General features: G+C 55.0%; 2 non-coding genes across 2 annotated transcripts; both read left to right on the top strand.

Annotated features, from left to right (window-relative positions):
• The first annotated feature begins 7,682 nt into the window (after window positions 1-7,682).
• Window positions 7,683-7,764, top strand: TRNAS-AGA. Its single transcript has one exon. It is a non-coding gene; the product is annotated as a tRNA-Ser (tRNA).
• Window positions 7,765-8,756: 992 nt separating this feature from the next.
• On the top strand, window positions 8,757-8,828 carry TRNAM-CAU. The gene has a single exon. It is a non-coding gene; the product is annotated as a tRNA-Met (tRNA).
• Window positions 8,829-12,523: the final 3,695 nt, after the last annotated feature.

The raw sequence follows: 12,523 nt of genomic DNA, 5'->3' as shown, positions 1-12,523 counted from the left end.
GAGCCTTTTGGTTCCCTCAGGCTTTCCCTCAGCATGCTTACACTCTCGCAGCTCTCCTCTGCTGCTGGTTCTCTTGTGGACTGTTCCCTGATGAATTGCACAGCAGCTGCTGTGCAGACCACCCACTCAAAGCGGGTCAGGCACAGGACTCTGCTCTGGGACCATTGCCTCCTGTGTTGGCTGCATCCAAAACCGGAGACTGAGCTACACGCTCTGGGCAGCTGTTTCCAGGCTGGACCATTCCCACAGGAATAGCAGGTTACTCTGTGTGGCATTACTTCTATGCTCACCCCTGTCCACTGCTCCTTTCTTTCTCCATTCGTCTGTGGTTTCTTTTCCTCTATTCCCTGCCAGTTGCTTTCTCCTGCTCTGCAATGCATTCAAGGAGCTCTACCAATATTGGGCATTGCCCCGACATTGGGGTTCCATTTGTTGCCATGGGAGAGGGAAGGATCTTCCTGGCAGAGCAGGTGTCAGGTGAGGGAGGAGGAGAACAAACAAGCACAACTCTCCAGCAGTGCTGCACAAAGGCTTTAATGAGAAGGAGCAAAAGCAGTGGCACAGAACAGAGACCAAGGAACACGTGTGGGGGGCCGGGGAGGGCAAGAGATGGGCCCATTTGCCAAGGACAAGGGGGATGATGCGCCGGCCTCAGCAGATCTGGCCGCAGCGGGAGAAAGGCAGACACAGGCCTGAGGCCCCCAGGCCAAGGGAGCCCCCAGAAGAGATGGGAACCCCTGCGGTGCTGAGGGAGCTGCCCACAGCAGCTGACAGAGAGGATCCCACGGCTGTGTTCTGAGGGAAGGAGGTGAGGATGGGGCCCGGCATGGTCACCACCACCGGCGAAGGCTCGATGTACACCGTGGAGTCAGCGCAGCGGGCGAGGCAGGGCTCACTGCAGCTGCTTGCAAGGGGAGTGGGGCCACAGGGGCCGCAGGGCCGTGGGGGACAGGGTCTGCAGCAAGACATCTCTCGGTGCAGGAGGCAAAGCTGCAACACAGAGCAGGGAGCACCAAGCAGCCTCAGGATCAGTCTGTCTCTCTGTCCCTCATCTCTCTCCAGGAACACACATGCTCTTCCAAACACACTCTGTGCCTACAGCTCCCACCACCCTCCTCGAGCCCTCCGAGTGGCACGGCACGGGAAGGCCGCCCCACTTCAGCAGTAGCACCCAGCACAGTGGCTTTAAGGCCCCTGTGGAAAGACTGGTCACAGCCCATCTCCAGAACAGACATGGCTGTGTCAGACGATGTCCCGGCATGCACGGGCACATTTTGTTACAGCACGGCAGGTGCAAGTTCTGCTGGCCACATCCCCCTCAGGCTGAGCCCCTTTGGTCCCCTTCTGCTGGAACAAAGCCCCCTCTTCCCAGCTGTCCCCAGCCCCCAGCATGCAAAGGCTGACGGCCCTGCAACAGTTCTGTGTCAGGGCCAAGCTGAGGCAGCCCAAGGATCAAGCCGGGCAGCCTCCATGACAGCAGTTCAGCCCACAGGGAGGATGGAGCGGACTCAGGCTTACCTCGTTCCTCGAGGAAAGGGAGGCCTGAGACGAGGATGCAGAGCCTGGAGCAGCGCAGCCTTTTATGCCGGGTCCCAGAGCCCTGTGGGGCCACAAACATTCCTTGTTTGTGAAACATCCAAGCTCCTGGGAGTGGCCTCTGGCGAGGCCTCGCTGCTGATGAGGTCCCTGCCTCTTTCATCTCAAATGTTCTCCTCCCTCTTTGTACAACCCAAAATCCGGCCATGACACTCAGAATCACCTTGGGATGGAATAGACCTTAAAATCATCTGGCTCGATCCCCCCTGAAACAGCTTCTACAACTTCTCTGGACAACCTGTTCCGGTGTACCGGGCCTTTCCAAGGAAAAGATTCCTTCCCAATATCTAATCTAAATAGACCTGCTTTCAGTATTGAACTGGTAGCCCTTGACCCATACCTCCACATCCCAACCAGGTATCCTTCCCTTTCTTAACTGAATGTCTCCTGGGAGCCTTCTCTTCTCTTTGCTACGCAACCCCAACCCTCTCAGCCTGTCCTCACAGGCTGATGGCTCCAGCTGCCTGGTGCTCTCTGTGGCTCCTCTGGACCCACTGCAGCAGGTCCGTGTGCTTCTTAGGCTGTGGGTCCTAGGGCTGGAGGCAGTACCCCAGGTACAGTGTCATGAGAGCCGAGTAGAGCAGGACAGTCCCCTCCCTTGACCTGCTGGCCACATGGCTCTGGATGCAGCCCAGAATATGATTGGGTTTTTGCACTGGGCTGCTAGCAGGCACTGCAGGTTCATGTTCAGAGTTTCAACCACCAGAATCTGCAAGTCCCCCTGCTCAGGTGTGCTCTCAGTCCACTCAAGACCTAGCCTGTGTCCAGGTTTGGGATTACTCTGACCTTGGCATTTGACAGCCAGAGCTCTGGCCTCAGCTTGGGAAGTTGGGATCCTCTAGAAAACATGGCATTCAACACGTAGGAAGGTGATCAAAGGCATGCCTAAGTCTCTCCCTGAAAGACAAATTGACCCATTTTCTCAAGCAGAAATTGACCCGCTTTGCTCAGTGTGTCCAGCCCTGAGGCCAGGATCTGGATGGTGGCTTTGGGGAAGAGGCTGAGGACAGGGAGCCCAAAGCTCATGGCTTCTTTTCCTGGGGCAGGCATCACTTTGTGCATTCACCTAATATCACAGTTCAAAGGGACATTGGATCAGCCTCCCACAGGTAGTGGGAATCACTGTGATGTAGCAGAGTTGGGAAAATCCATGAGCTTCAGGCAAACCTGAATCATGCTGATGTGGAAATGAGCACACACGATGCCCTGGACTCAGGCATTCCAGGGATACCAGAGCACATGGCCTCTTTCCTCCAAAATTTCTGCCTTTGTCAGGGGCATTTCCAGGCCTTTTAGCACTGGTCCCAAACCACCTTGTGCATCCATGTAATCCCCTGCTGCTGCTGCTGCTGCTGCTGCAGCTTTCCAAAAGGCATTGCATTTTGGTAGGTGCTCAAGGGCCCAGGGGATGCAGGGCAACCCAGGATAATGGAGGTTGGCAGAGACCTCTGGAAGTCTTCTGCTCCCTCTCAGAGAAGAACAAACTTCCCAGCTGCCTCCATAAACTGTGGGTCTTGCCCAGTTATCCTCTGAACACTGTCCCTATTAGAGTGGTCCCTGTCTCCTGAGCAGCCCTTCCAGGGATGCCCTGCACCTCTGGGAGGCCACCAGGAGATGGAAAGGGCTCCTACAGATGAGCCTCTCAGGTCCTCGACGGGGAGGACCTGCAGGAGATGTCACTGGGGCTGCCTGCACTGATGAGCAAGGCATGGAGGGGTGCATGGAGCTGCTGCCTCCAGCACATCCTGGCAGTTCTGGAGAGAATGAAGCCAAATGCTCCTGAGAGGTGCTCTGACAAAGGGCAAGAGGCAGCAATCATAAGTTGCAAGAAAGGAAATCCCAGAGCTGCCTGGAGGAGGACAAGGGACAGGCCTGGGAGAGCTGTGCAAGGGATAGTGACCTCTTTTGTAAGCTGTGTCAGTGCTTAGAAGTGAGCAGGACAAGGCCCAGAGCCTGCTGAGGAACTGGGGCAGTGCGATCTGCCCAGAGCAGTTGATATCAACACGCATCCTCCAGAGCTCCACACTGACCTTCTGGGGTTGATGTGGGCTACTCTGAGTCACTACAGCCCTTGAGCAGCCACCAAAAGACCCTGCCTTGGGAGACAGCAAACGCAGGAGATTGCAGACAAGGACCAGGTGATCCATGACTGGCAATACAAGGTGGGGAAATATCCTTCATGGCAGCAGAACATCGAGGATATGAGCTCTGTTATCCCTTGAGCGCCTGAGTCTGAGGCACCCAGTCCACTGAAGTCCACACTGGGTGACTCAGGTTTGCCTGGAGCTCAGGGATTTTCCCAGCTCTTCCACATCACAATGACACCCACTCTGGTGCTCTGGGAGACTGATCCAGTGTCCCTTTGAAATGTAAAATGCATGGAATGGAATGGCAAAGCCCATCCCAGACCCAGAAATAACAGCCCTGGGTTATGGGCTCCCTGCCCACAGCCTTTTCCCCAAAGCCACCAGCCGGGTCTCTGGCCTCTGGGATGAGCACGCTGAGTAAAGCAGGTCAGTGTGGCTGTGGGTCTGTTTCAGGGAGGGACACAGCATCTCTTTGATCTCAAGACCAGGCCGTGGCACAGCCTGTGACCGTAAGCAAATTCCCCATGGCTGTCACTCTGGCCTGCAGGAGACATCTTGCCAATTGAACATGGACTTCCCTTGGCTTTGCTACCTCCCAGCACACTTGGGTCTATTCCCCAGTATGAAGTTGTGCAGTGTTGACTTGGTGCCCCAACTGACCCACAGTCTTCTGTAGGTCTGTGATGACCCACGAAAGAAATGGCTCTCAGGATTAGCCAGAGTGCCTGCACTGAAAGCTCCTGAGAGATGACCTGAGGTGTCACTTAATGGCTGAATTTACCTGCTACTGGAATCAAAGTAACCATCAAGAAGAACAAGTGATGGAAACTTATAGACACTGAAAAAAATATATTTAAACTCACCTTATACACCTGCTTGGAACCCCCAAGTATGAGGCCTTAGGAAGTGGGGACACACATTAATCATTTCCAAGCAGAGTGGTGTGAAACTGGTGAAAAATGTCAGAGATGAAAGAGGCAGGGACCTCATCAGCAGCGATGCCTCACCAGAGGCCACTCCCAGGAGCTAGGATGTTTCACAAACAAGGAATGTTTGTGGCCCCACGGGGCTCTGGGAACCGGCATAAAAGGCTGCGCTGCTCCAGGCTCTGCATCCTCGTCTCAGGCCTCCCTTTCCTCGAGGAACGAGGTAAGCCTGAGTCCGCTCCATCCTCCCTGTGGGCTGAACTGCTGTCATGGAGGCTGCCCGGCTTGATCCTTGGGCTGCCTCAGCTTGGCCCTGACACAGAACTGTTGCAGGGCCGTCAGCCTTTGCATGCTGGGGGCTGGGGACAGCTGGGAAGAGGGGGCTTTGTTCCAGCAGAAGGGGACCAAAGGGGCTCAGCCTGAGGGGGATGTGGCCAGCAGAACTTGCACCTGCCGAGCTGTAACAAAATGTGCCCGTGCATGCCGGGACATCGTCTGACACAGCCATGTCTGTTCTGGAGATGGGCTGTGACCAGTCTTTCCACAGGGGCCTTAAAGCCACTGTGCTGGGTGCTACTGCTGAAGTGGGGCGGCCTGCCCGTGCCGTGCCACTCGGAGGGCTCGAGGAGGGTGGTGGGAGCGGTAGGCACAGAGTGTGTTTGGAAGAGCATGTGTGTTCCTGGAGAGAGCTGAGGGACAGAGAGACAGACTGATCCTGAGGCTGCTTGGTGCTCCCTGCTCTGTGTTGCAGCTTTGCCTCCTGCACCGAGAGATGTCTTGCTGCAGACCCTGTCCCCCACGGCCCTGCGGCCCCTGTGGCCCCACTCCCCTTGCAAGCAGCTGCAGTGAGCCCTGCCTCGCCCGCTGCGCTGACTCCACGGTGTACATCGAGCCTTCGCCGGTGGTGGTGACCATGCCGGGCCCCATCCTCACCTCCTTCCCTCAGAACACAGCCGTGGGATCCTCTCTGTCAGCTGCTGTGGGCAGCTCCCTCAGCACCGCAGGGGTTCCCATCTCTTCTGGGGGCTCCCTTGGCCTGGGGGCCTCAGGCCTGTGTCTGCCTTTCTCCCGCTGCGGCCAGATCTGCTGAGGCCGGCGCATCATCCCCCTTGTCCTTGGCAAATGGGCCCATCTCTTGCCCTCCCTGGCCCCCCACACGTGTTCCTTGGTCTCTGTTCTGTGCCGCTGCTTCTGCTCCTTCTCATTAAAGCCTTTGTGCAGCACTGCTGGAGAGTTGTGCTTGTTTGTTCTCCTCCTCCCTCACCTGACACCTGCTCTGCCTGGCTGAGCTCTGGCTGCTGTCCTGAGCTTACCAGCAGCTGCACGAAGAGCTCCCAGCAACGAAATTACACCCGAGCACCAAAGCCTCAGTCACAGAGCCTGAGTCTGTAACCTGAAGATCACAGCCCTGCAGAGCCCCATGCCAATTTGTTCCTTGTGGGACTTATTTCAGATATTTTGAGTAACATTTCATTCCTGTCAGAGCTTCTTCACAAAAGCACAGAATAATCAATCTTCTCTCTTCTGTTGCTGATGTTTGGATGTGGCAATGGTGTGAGTCCAGGATTGTGGGCTGGAAAGGAGAAAGGCACTTCTGTTCATGCCTGGACATCAGCAGTGTGGCTTCAACAGAGTTTGTCAGCAAAGTTCACTCTGTTTCTCACTAAATGCATGAAGCATAAGTAGAATATTTTCTTGAAATCAATGTTTAATGTTTTATAGGAGACTGTGCATTCAGAAGTGTATGGTATGCAAAGGATATGGATACAAAATTAAAAGGGTGCAAAAGGGTTTGGCAGCACTCGATCCACATTCACAGCAAGGGCTTAATTTCAAATTGACAGTGACGACATTCATGCCGTTATCAATTCTCTTTCTCACATGCACAGACACACACGCTCTCTGTATTTAGGTGTGTAACTATACCTATTGAAAATGCCCCTCCAAAATGACCGGTCTTGGAATATAGTTTTTTTTCCTGAATGCCAGAACATTCCCGTTGTCTCACTTGCAGAGAAAGTCCCAACACAAACTGTGGTCCGGATGAAGCCTTGTTACGACTAAAGCCCACTCTCTTACAGCCCTATAAAGAGTGGTCCAAAACGAGACCATTGGAGCTCTCCTGGGCCGCAGCAGGCTGTGACCAGCAATGTCCCTGAGTGGGACGGCTCTCTCAGCCAGGGAACTCTCAGGGTTGCTACACTTGGAGGATTGCCCAACAGCAACGAGTCCCGGGCTGATACCCTCACTCCTTGAGGCCTGACCCTTCCCCCTTTGGGAGATGCAAAGGCATCCAAAGTGAGTGTTTCGCTGACCACTGAGGGGAATTTTTCACAGGCGCGTTGCTTATACTGACTCTTCCTATCTGTGTGCATGCACATGTGCACATATTTGCTATAGGAAATCTGGGAGAAATACTGCTTCCTTAGATGTTTAAGTACCTTGGAGATCTAAGTAAGTTAGGCCTGTCAGTAAGGTTCAGCTACCGCTATAGACTTACCTAAATGCTGCTTAGTGTTGTTCTTTAGCTAAGGATAACTTTGAAGTTGTAAGATAGGTTAAAGGCTATGAGGTGTTTTTCCTCTGCCACATTTTAAGGGTAAGATATTAATAAGTTTTTAGGTACGAGTTAAGTTAAAATACTGTTAAGTTTGAATGCTGTCGAGCATTTAGGCTGTGTTCCTTTGTATCCTTGCCCTCAGTGTCTTTTGTCTCACACACACAGACATAGGCAGTCATACACATACAAACACAAACACAAGCACACACACCCTCCCCCTAGACAGTTCTTGGTTCATTTCTGTTTTGATTGCTTGGCTTTTGTTTGGTTTTGTTGTAGCTTGTTTTACCTTGTTGTGCGTTAAGTGTCCTGTAAGTAGGAGAGTGCATCTTGCCGAGGAACTTTGTTGTGCTTCCCTGTACTATGAGATGTGGCTTTTGCCGATAGCGTTGGCAGTGCTTTTTTCAGCAGTCTCAAGCAGTGGTTTGTAAGAGGAGCCTTGGGCCGAAGTGCGTGGGTGTGGGTGTGGTGGCACAGGGTATGTGATGAGCAGGGCTGGCAGGGCTGGAGCAGGTAGTTGTGGCCGAGTGGTGAAGGCGATGGACTAGAAATCCATTGGGGTTTCCCCGCGCAGGTTCGAATCCTGCCAACTACGGGCACGCGCCCCTTTTGGGCTGCGGGCAGCTGACCACCCTGCACAGGGAGCACCCACAGGCAGCCGCCATGGACACCAGCTGCAGCTGCCCGAGGGCTCCTGCACTTGCAGCCCCGGCTGTTCCCCCAGCTCTGGGAGAGAGGAGCTGCTGGCAGCCTTGCCCGCCTGCAGAAGGGCCCTCTTCAGGGCAAGGGAAGGCCTGAGTTACACATGTAAGCGGCGGGGAGAAAAGCCTAGTGCTGCTGCAAGGCCTGTGCCCTGCAGCCAAGCCACTTGGTGTCGGGGAAGCACTGCAAGAGAAAAGAAGCTCAGACACCTTCCCAGCATCAATGAAGAAGGAAAGGGCAAGTGCAGCTGGCACCTGCAGCTGAGCATTTCATCCCCTCGCAGTAGCAGCAAGTGTTAAAGGCAAGGACCCTCAGCCTGACAACCTGCTGGGCACCAAGTCCCCAGAACTCAGAGCTTTTACTTCAGAGTAGCCATGAGCAGCACTGTGCTGAGTCACCAGAATTTGCAGAGGGAAAAGAGGAGCATTCTTTCTGCTGGCAATTCCAAGCAAAGGCAACCCATGCCCCTCCTTGTCCAGCAAAGATGTGAAGTGTCGGGCAGGTGCAGTGGTGCAGCGTGCTGGGAGCACAGCTGTGTTTGCGGGCAGGGCTGCAGCCGTGAGGATGTCGCTGGATTTCAGGTGCCCTCATGGTTGTCAAGGCCCAAGGCTGCAGCCTGCGTCCGGGCTTGCGTTGAGCAGGGGCAGCGTCAGCGTGGGTGTGAAAGGGCAAGTGTCTGTGCAGGGCTGTGTGCAGGAGGTGTGGGAGAGGGGCAAGGCCAGGCCGTGGAGCTGTGGAGGGCACTGTGAAGGGAGCTGAATTAGTCAGGGGGTCTGTTTTGTGGGGTGGGGGAGGCGGAGCAGAGAGGAATGGAAGGGGTGAGGGTCAGCAGTGGCTGGCAGCAGCAGGCTGCGGTGAGGGCAATGGCAGGCAGGCCTCAGGAGGAGCAGAGTGGCGCAGCGGGAGCGTGCTGGGCCCATAACCCAGAGGTCGATGGATCGAAACCATCCTCTGCTAAGGCACTTTTTTCTCCAAGGCTGCCTTGCCCAACAACTCTTACCCTGCTTGGCTCCAGCCTTTTGATATACACTAGCCAAAGCCTTCCTCTTCCCTTACACCTGCGGCCAACTCTTAGTGGAAATGATAAAACTTATATTTTTTACCTAACTTTTGTCTGGGGTTTATCCAACTTTGCCCAAAGGGAAAAACAATGAAGCTTTCTTTCAAAAAGTTCTGTGTACCCAAGGTTTCGGTTTCCTGGTGTAGAGCCCTAAAGGTTTCAATCAACAAAAAGAAAACTCCCAGATCTTCCTTGCAGAGCATGTGTCAGGTGAGGGAGGAGGAGAACAAACAAGCACAACTCTCCAGCAGTGCTGCACAAAGGCTTTAATGAGAAGGAGCAGAAGCAGCGGAACAGAACAGAGACCAAGGAACACGTGTGGGGGGCCGGGGAGGGCAAGAGATGGGCCCATTTGCCAAGGACAAGGGGGATGATGCGCCGGCCTCAGCAGATCTGGCCGCAGCGGGAGAAAGGCAGACACAGGCCTGAGGCCCCCAGGCCAAGGGAGCCCCCAGAAGAGATGGGAACCCCTGTGGTGCTGAGGGAGCTGCCCACAGCAGCTGACAGAGAGGATCCCACGGCTGTGTTCTGAGGGAAGGAGGTGAGGATGGGGCCCGGCATGGTCACCACCACCGGCGAAGGCTCGATGTACACCGTGGAGTCAGCGCAGCGGGCGAGGCAGGGCTCACTGCAGCTGCTTGCAAGGGGAGTGGGGCCACAGGGGCCGCAGGGCCGTGGGGGACAGGGTCTGCAGCAAGACATCTCTCGGTGCAGGAGGCAAAGCTGCAACACAGAGCAGGGAGCACCAAGCAGCCTCAGGATCAGTCTGTCTCTCTGGCCTACAGCTCCCACCACCCTCCTCGAGCCCTCCGAGTGGCACGGCACGGGCAGGCCACACCACTTCAGCAGTAGCACCCAGCACAGTGGCTTTAAGGCCCCTGTGGAAAGACTGGTCACAGCCCATCTCCAGAACAGACATGGCTGTGTCAGACGATGTCCCGGCATGCACGGGCACATTTTGTTACAGCACGGCAGGTGCAAGTTCTGCTGGCCACATCCCCCTCAGGCTGAGCCCCTTTGGTCCCCTTCTGCTGGAACAAAGCCCCCTCTTCCCAGCTGTCCCCAGCCCCCAGCATGCAAAGGCTGACGGCCCTGCAACAGTTCTGTGTCAGGGCCAAGCTGAGGCAGCCCAAGGATCAAGCCGGGCAGCCTCCATGACAGCAGTTCAGCCCACAGGGAGGATGGAGCGGACTCAGGCTTACCTCGTTCCTCGAGGAAAGGGAGGCCTGAGACGAGGATGCAGAGCCTGGAGCAGCGCAGCCTTTTATGCCGGTTCCCAGAGCCCCGTGGGGCCACAAACATTCCTTGTTTGTGAAACATCCAAGCTCCTGGGAGTGGCCTCTGGCAAGGCCTCGCTGCTGATGAGGTACCTGCCTCTTTCATCTCAAATGTTCTCCTCCCTCTTTGTACAACCCAAAAGCCGGCCATGACTCTCAGAATCACCTTGGGATGGAATGGACCTTAAAATCATCTGGCTCGATCCCCCCTGAAACGGCTTCTACAACTTCTCTGGACAACCTGTTCCGGTGTATCAGTCCTTTCCAAGGAAAAGATTCCTTCCCAACATATAATCTAAATAGACCTGCTTTCAGCTTTGAACTGGTAGCCCTTGACCCATACCTCCACATCCCAACCAGGTATCCTTCCCTTTCTTAACTGAATGTCTCCTGGGAGCCTTCTCTTCTCTTTGCTACGCAACCCCAACCCTCTCAGCCTGTCCTCACAGGCTGATGGCTCCAGCTGCCTGGTGCTCTCTGTGGCTCCTCTGGACCCACTGCAGCAGGTCCGTGTGCTTCTTAGGCTGTGGGTCCTAGGGCTGGAGGCAGTACCCCAGGTACAGTGTCATGAGAGCCGAGTAGAGCAGGACAGTCCCCTCCCTTGACCTGCTGGCCACATGGCTCTGGATGCAGCCCAGAATATGATTGGGTTTTTGCACTGGGCTGCTAGCAGGCACTGCAGGTTCATGTTCAGAGTTTCAACCACCAGAATCTGCAAGTCCCCCTCCACAGGTGTGCTCTCAGTCCACTCAAGGCCTAGCCTGTGTCCAGGTTTGGGATTACTCTGACCTTGGCATTTGACAGCCAGAGCTCTGGCCTCAGCTTGGGAAGTTGGGATCCTCTAGAAAACATGGCATTCAACACGTAGGAAGGTGATCAAAGGCATGCCTAAGTCTCTTCCTGAAAGATAAATTGACCCATTTTCTCAAGCAGAAATTGACCCGCTTTGCTCAGTGTGTCCAGCCCTGAGGCCAGGATCTGGATGGTGGCTTTGGGGAAGAGGCTGAGGACAGGGAGCCCAAAGCTCATGGCTTCTTTTCCTGGGGCAGGCATCACTTTGTGCATTCACCTAATATCACAGTTCAAAGGGACATTGGATCAGCCTCCCACAGGTAGTGGGAATCACTGTGATGTAGCAGAGTTGGGAAAATCCATGAGCTTCAGGCAAACCTGAATCATGCTGATGTGGAAATGAGCACACACGATGCCCTGGACTCAGGCATTCCGGGGATACCAGAGCACATGGCCTCTTTCCTCCAAAATTTCTGCCTTTGTCAGGGGCATTTCCAGGCCTTTTAGCACTGGTCCCAAACCACCTTGTGCATCCATGTAATCCCCTGCTGCTGCTGCTGCTGCTGCAGCTTTCCAAAAGGCATTGCCTTTTGGTAGGTGCTCAAGGGCCCAGGGGATGCAGGGCAACCCAGGATAATGGAGGTTGGCAGAGACCTCTGGAAGTCTTCTGCTCCCTCTCAGAGAAGAACAAACTTCCCAGCCGCCTCCATAAACTGTGGGACTTGCCCAGTTATCCTCTGAACACTGTCCCTGTTAGAGTGGTCCCTGTCTCCTGAGCAGCCCTTCCAGGGATGCCCTGCACCTCTGGGAGGCCACCAGGAGATGGAAAGGGCTCCTACAGATGAGCCTCTCAGGTCCTCGACGGGGAGGACCTGCAGGAGATGTCACTGGGGCTGCCTGCACTGATGAGCAAGGCATGGAGGGGTGCATGGAGCTGCTGCCTCCAGCACCTCCTGGCAGTTCTGGAGAGAATGAAGCCAAACGCTCCTGAGAGGTGCTCTGACAAAGGGCAAGAGGCAGCAATCACAAGTTGCAAGAAAGGAAATCCCAGAGCTGCCTGGAGGAGGACAAGGGACAGGCCTGGGAGAGCTGTGCAAGGGATAGTGACCTCTTTTGTAAGCTGTGTCAGTGCTTAGAAGTGAGCAGGACAAGGCCCAGAGCCTGCTGAGGAACTGGGGCAGTGCGATCTGCCCAGAGCAGTTGATATCAACACGCATCCTCCAGAGCTCCACACTGACCTTCTGGGGATGATGTGGGCTACTCTGAGTCACTACAGCCCTTGAGCAGCCACCAAAAGACCCTGCCTTGGGAGACAGCAAATGCAGGAGATTGCAGACAAGGACCAGGTGATCCATGACTGGCAATACAAGGTGGGGAAATATCCTTCATGGCAGCAGAACATCGAGGATATGAGCTCTGTTATCCCTTGAGCGCCTGAGTCTGAGGCACCCAGTCCACTGAAGTCCACACTGGGTGACTCAGGTTTGCCTGGAGCTCAGGGATTTTCCCAGCTCTTCCACATC

This window comes from Motacilla alba, chromosome 9, assembly GCF_015832195.1.
Source record: "Motacilla alba alba isolate MOTALB_02 chromosome 9, Motacilla_alba_V1.0_pri, whole genome shotgun sequence".
Classification (NCBI taxonomy): Eukaryota; Metazoa; Chordata; class Aves; order Passeriformes; family Motacillidae; genus Motacilla; species Motacilla alba.
This window is presented reverse-complemented; position numbering and strand designations above follow the sequence as displayed.